The sequence below is a fragment of the Ornithorhynchus anatinus genome, chromosome X3, assembly GCF_004115215.2.
Source record: "Ornithorhynchus anatinus isolate Pmale09 chromosome X3, mOrnAna1.pri.v4, whole genome shotgun sequence".
NCBI classification, from domain to species: Eukaryota; Metazoa; Chordata; class Mammalia; order Monotremata; family Ornithorhynchidae; genus Ornithorhynchus; species Ornithorhynchus anatinus.
The window spans coordinates 25203708-25210302 of NC_041751.1; the positions used below are offsets into that span (position 1 = coordinate 25203708).

The 6595-nt window shown below is 43.1% G+C and overlaps 1 non-coding gene across 1 annotated transcript; it reads right to left on the bottom strand.

The window, feature by feature from the left end:
- Positions 1-852: 852 nt before the first annotated feature.
- LOC114807732 lies at positions 853-990 on the bottom strand. Its single transcript, XR_003755807.1, has one exon. It is a non-coding gene; the product is annotated as a small nucleolar RNA SNORA7 (small nucleolar RNA).
- Positions 991-6595: the final 5605 nt, after the last annotated feature.

The following is a 6595-nucleotide window of genomic DNA, read 5'->3' on the forward strand; positions in this document are numbered from 1 at the left end:
GCTCAATAAGTAAGTAAAATTGATAAATTGATCCTTTCTCATCCCTAACTAATCTTCTAATGGTACCTTGCCCTCAATATTCCTGTCTGACCCATTTCTCACTCCCATTCACCTCTCTGGAATTACCTCCTCTTTCAGATCCAGTGGGCCACAGTATTGCCCATCTTCAAAGTGTGGCTCAGTGGAAAGGGCCCGGGCTTTGGAGTCAGAGGTCATGGGTTCGAATCCCAGCTCTGCCACTTGTCAGCTGTGTGACTGTGGGCGAGTCACTTCACTTCTCTGTGCCTCAGTTCCCTCATCTGTAAAAAATGGGGATGAAGACTGTGAGCCCCACATGGGACAACTTGATTCCCCCGTGTCTACCCTAGCGCTTAGAACAGTGCTCTGCACATAGTAAGCGCTTAATAAATACCAACATTATTATTATTATTCAAAGCCCTCCTGAAAACCCACTTCCTCTAGGGCACATTCCCCAACTAAATTCCACTCTCTTCAGTTGAGTTCCCCCAACAGCTCCTTCTACTCATATGTTTATGTAAATGTACCCACTCCATTTATTCATTACGCCATTTTTCCATACTATTGCAGTTGTATCTTTATTTTTCCCGCTGCTTCCTCCATCTCTTGTCTTGTTTGATGCTGTCAAGTCGTCTCCAACCCATAGTGATGCCATGGGCCCACCTCTCCCAGAACACCCCCTCTCCATCTGCATTCGTTTTGGTAGTATATCCATAGAGTTTTCTTGGTAAAAATCCGGAAGTGGTTTACCATTGCCTCCTTCCACACAGTAGACCTGAGTCTCCACCCTCGACTCTCTCCCGTGACGCTGCTGCCCATCATGGGTGAGCTTTGATTTGTAGCAGATTGCCTTCCACTCGCTAGCCACTGCCCAAGCTAGGAATGGAATGGATATGCCTCTGCTTGACTCTCACTCCTACAGTCGAGGCCAGAAGAGTACTGGAGACTCTCCAGGTGTCACCCTGAGAAGGAAGCTTCCTCTAAACATATACAATTTATATCTGTCTGTCTCTCCCATTAGATTATAATCTCTTTAAGGGCCAGGACTGCATCTATTACTTCTATTGTACACTCTCAAGTGCTTAGTACAGTGCTCTGCACAAAGTAAGTGGCCAATAAATCGTATTGTTTGGATTTAACACAGGGGTGAGGACCAGGACTCAGGATATTTGCCTGGGGAGTCAATATAGGGTAGGGACAAGCTCATCTCTTAATGTTTTCTGCTTCCCACATGTCTCTTGGATAACAGAATCCTCTTTTCCCTTTGGCCAGCATACATCACGGATGAATAATCAGTTAAATTAATCAGAGCAGTGATGCTAACTTCTGGCAGCTCTAAAAGTCAGGTTCTTTATATCAAACCCCAGGAGTGGATCTAGACATTGTACAACACTTCCACTCATCTAGTGATTCGGTCTGAGGATGAGGTCGATAAGTTCTATTTAGGTTGCTCGAGTTGGACTCATAATATCCCCTAGTTTAAAATGACTAGTAAAGCCAATGACATCAAGATGTTTAAATATAACCATAGATGACCACTTCAAACAGACCTGTCTGTGAGGGCTAAGGCGGTCCAAGACCTCACAGGGACTGAACCTCTTCCACTAGTACTTTTAGATCACAGAAATGAAAATGAGTAAATCTATCAAGTCAGCCCTGTGGTGGAGAGAACTGGAAGTCATTCTGCTGAAAGGGCAATATCTTTTACCTCAGCTTAAGTGGGGAATTCATTAAAAGCACATACAAAACACAAACTGGCCCAAATTCAAAGAGCCAGCTGTTAACTGGGGGAAACCATATGGCAGGGAAGAGGTCATAATCAGAACCACTCAAGCTTCCCTGGGCTTTGGGCATCTCTAGATTGGGAGGCAAAATTAGGTTAAGGGCTAACTGCTGGGGGATTGCAGTGCTAATGATGAGGGCACCTGCGGTTTTGACAGTCACTACAGAGTTTGGGGAGAGGCCCTGATCGGGATGAAGAATGTGAGTCCCATGTGGGACAGGGACGTGTTCAACCTGATTGGCTTGTATCTACCCCAGAGCTTAGAAGAGTGCTTAGCACAGAGTAAGTGATAATCTATACATTTGTTTTCCCTCTTTGGATCGCAAGATCCCCAAGCGCAGGGACCGTAGCTCATTCCTTCTTTGGACCTTTCATAAAACACTGATCGATCTATCAATTGTTGGAGTTTATTGAGTGCTTACTGTGTGCAGAGTGCTTGGGAGAGTACAATACAAGCGAGTTGGTAGATGCATTCCCTGCCCACAAAGAACTTACAGTAGTGCTCGAGACACAAGTGATGATGAGGACGATAACGGCAATGATAATAGTGATGCGACTTCCCTAGTCTCTTGCTGGTGAAAGGTATTTAAAATGTGAAAAATTAAAATTAAAATGAGGTTTGAAATACAGTGACATTTTGACATACACAAGACCTCTTAACCAGTTTTGAGAATGGCAAGAAAAGAAATGGATATCAGGACTGTGGTTTAAGAAGTAAGGCAGAAAGACAGGGAGGGATCGCTAGAGAGTGAAAAGGGTGTTTGTTTACCGAACAGATGGCTTGGGATTGTTATGATGAGAAAAAAGCAAAGTCAAATTGTAGATACTGTGGCAATTAGAAGTCATTCACTCTGGAAAACATGTCTGAATAACATTAGATAGTTTCCATTATGGTGAGTCCTACAGATCCTGAAACCCCATCTCTTCTCCCAGTTCCATTTCCCAAGCTGGATAAAAAGGATCAGGCAAAAAGGCAGCTATACTCATTAGCACAGAAGACCTTGGTTAGAGTCTCGGCTCTACCATTATTAAAGGTGAGATACCTTACCCTTCTTTCTACTTCGCTCTTTGCCTCTCTAGGTTTGAGTCACTTTTTTAAATGGTATTTGTTCTTACTATGTGTCAAACACTGTTCTGAGCGCTGGAGTTAATTAGGGACACAGTCCTTTGTCCCACATGGGCTCACAGCCTAAGTAGAAAAGAGAACAGGTATTTAATCCCCATTTCACAGATCAGGAAACTGAGGCCCAAAGAAGGTAAGCGACTTGCCTAAGATCACAAGGCAAACAATTGGCAGACTTGGGATTCGAACCTAGGTCCTCTGACTCCTAGGGCCGTGCTCTTCCCACTAGGCCACGGAATGGTGGGAGGAAGAATTGGAGTTGAGATATTTGGAATTGGGTGCTGGATGAGGTAGTAGGAAGAGGGAAGCTGGGGGCACTGGGAAGAGGGATGAGTCTCCCAGAATCATGAGGAGAGAGGGAGATGTTGGAAAACAAAGGACGAAGCTGGAGAAACTGGGGAGTTGTATAAGGAAGGATAGAGTAAAAAGAAAAATAGGAGGAGAAGCAAGATAAAATGGAGAAAGAGAATGAGAAGAACAGGTGAGAGGTGGAATGACTGGAAGGCAGAATGCCCTAGTGGAAAGACCATGGAAAGACTGACTTGTGTGATCTCAGGGTTAGACAGCTGAATCACTGTCAGTCCTTGGGTTAGAGCTTTTTGATCTCGAACCCTCCAATCAGAGGTCTGGTCAAAAACTGGCAAGGGAATTGCAAGGAAGGAATAGAGAAAATAAAGGATAAAATTCCATGTCCCAGGAAGCAGAGGGACTGTTCGCATACATTTCCCAGCAACTATTGGGGTTTTCTGGGAGGAGTTTTCTCTCACTTCCAGGGGTGGGAGCCACTTTTGGGGCAGAGCTAAGCCTTCCTCAAATTAAGGGAGCCATTTCTGGGGCTAAACTAAGCCTTCCTCAAACTGCAAAGTCTATCTCTCTCCGCTCCTGCTTTGGCACCACTCTGACCCAAAGATACATGGTGAGTTTCCTTCAGAATTTTGGGAAAAATCTGCATCAGCCTTATTCTTTTTGAATGTCCTCTGTTTAACAGGGACTTCCATGTTAATCAAGGGAGAAAGAGCAAACTCTTCCTGTGGATCACTAACACAATGGCAACCTGAAGGGATGTGCTGTATAATCTAAGCCACTTAACCTCTCACTGCTTCACTTTCCCATAACTGCCCCTCCCTACCTCTTAGATAGTAAGTGCCTGATTATCTTGTATTCACTTCAGTACTTGGCATTTAAATGAATGCTTACTAATATCAAAATAATAATGGCATGTTGGTTCATGGGTAAACAAGGAGACAGAAGATGAAGGAGGGCTAACATAAAACTTAGTTGAATGATTCATGTGCAACTATAATTGAACTGGCGGTAAACAGGAGTGACCGATGCAGGATTCTCAACTCTGGGCGTGGAGAAAGGGAGGAGATTTTCAGCCTCTGAAGTAACGTGTTTGCAACACCCCAGCCCTGTCGTTTAGCTCCCTTTGTACCTAGGGCAGTATCCAAGTTGGGGTATCTGTTTTAGGGGAATAAATTCCAAGACTCTGAGCTTGCACTTGGTAATGCTCGGAGTTTGGGTTATTTCTCGATATCCTCTAGTATTTCAAAATCTATCTGGGATATGGGACTTCCTCCTAAAATGGGGTTTATATTGTGAAACCAGGACGTGAGTTCACCGGTATAAAAATTAGAAGCTGTAGCCTTTTTTATTCCATGGCACCAAAGACAATAAAAATTGGGTTAGAAAAAGATACAGGGAGGGAAGACATATTGTAGTTCTTTTTTCAAGGTCTCCCAGTGCCAGGTTCCAAGAGGAATTATTGTATTTGGGAAATCTTCTCTGCCCTGTATCCCATCCTCCTCTTGCTCTCACAGCCAAACTCAGACCCTAAAAATAGCAATTTGTAGAAAAAAATAATTACTAGGGACTAGAGTGGATGTTTCAAAAACCACTTCCATTATAATTAATTATTTGAATCCCATTTTCACTTATCAAATTAGTGGGAATGAATTTAGGTGAACTTTTCCATGCTTGCTCAATTTTCCAGGATCTCTCTTCTTAGCACAGATGTAGGTTCTGAGCAAGACATGTACTTTATACATTTTCCCTCATAGGGATGCTTTGCAGGTTTCCTCCCACACCTTCAGACTCTTTGCTTCTAAGTTTTAGACTCATACGCTTTAAATGGAACTAAAGCAACTGGAAAGATTTTAAAGAGGTCACTGAACTCGCTCTGCTGCCTCCAGAAAAGATTGTATCTTAACTCTCGGAACTCTTTCGCTTCAAAATGCCGTGACCCTCAGGAAAGTCATTTTTGTTGGATAAAATAAGTCTTCAAATGAAACCATTAAAAATAATGAGGTTGATTACTGAGCAACTGATTACTCAAAAGTCTTTTTACCCACATATTGTCACTAGCTTCCTCTTCGAAACCAAAGGACGAATATATACTTACACCATCAGGAGCAGCGTGGCCTAGTGGAACGAGTACAGGCCCGGGAGTCGGAAGTGTGGGAGTCCCTGCTTTGCCACATACCTGACAGGATCCATGTCACGAGGTAGGTAGGTAGACTCCCCAGTTCACCTCACTCCTCCCAAGCTAAATTTCAAACTCTTTCTGGCTCTTAATTTGCCCTGCTCTACCCTCTTGCCCACATTATCTGCTTGACTTGAAATTCTCTCCCACTAAATATGATGGACTAAAGCTCTCCCCATTTTCAAAGCCCTCCTAAAATCCCATCTCATCCCACAGGCAGTCCCTGATTCTTATCTCCCAAGTCATATTTGTCTATCAGCCACCTCTAGTATTTATATATGTATATAAGCACATATATAAGCATTTAAACACACACATATATATACACTATACAATTATATATGTGTTTATATGCATATATATTGCCCTTCCTCTGCTTTTGAGCATTACTATTATTATTATTATCTTTGTTATTATGGCATGTGTTAAGCACTTACTATGTGTCAAGCACTGTTCTAGGTAGGTAGGGTAGGGTAGATACAATTTAAGCAGATTGGATGCAGGCTCTGTCCCAGTGGTGTTCATAATATAAGTAGCAGGAATAATAGGTGTTTAATCCCCATTTTACAGTTGAGGAAACTGAGGCACAGAGAAGTCAAGTTAAGGTCACATAGCAAGCAATTGGCAGAGCCAGGATTAGAACCCAGGACTTCCGACTCCCAGGCCTGTGCCCTTTCCCTATATGTATTTCAATTTGTCCTGTCCCTTACTCTTGATTCCTCTGCTTGTAAATATTGTCATGTCTGTCTCCTGTGGGCAGGAAACACATCTTATGTTTTCCCAAGTGCTGAGAGCAGCATTTCACCCAGGGAATGCTCAATAGATAGTTTTATTACTGTTAATCATAAAAGTAATGACGGTATTTGTTAAGCACCTACTATGTGCCAGGCACTGTTCTAAGCTCTGGGGTGGATAGAAGAAAATCGGGTTGGACACAGTCCCTGTCCCATGTAGGGCTCAAAGTCTCAATCCCCATTTTACAGATGAGGTAGCTGAGGCACAGAGAAGTGAAGTGCATTGCCCAAGATCACACAGCAGACAAGTGGCGGAGTCGGGATTAAAACCCATGATCTTCTGACTCCCAGACCCTCGCTCTATCCCCTACACCATGCTGCTTCAGTATTAGTAGTATTAATAGTATTCATTAAATGTTTACTATGTGCAGAGCACAGTGCTAAGCAGTGAGAGA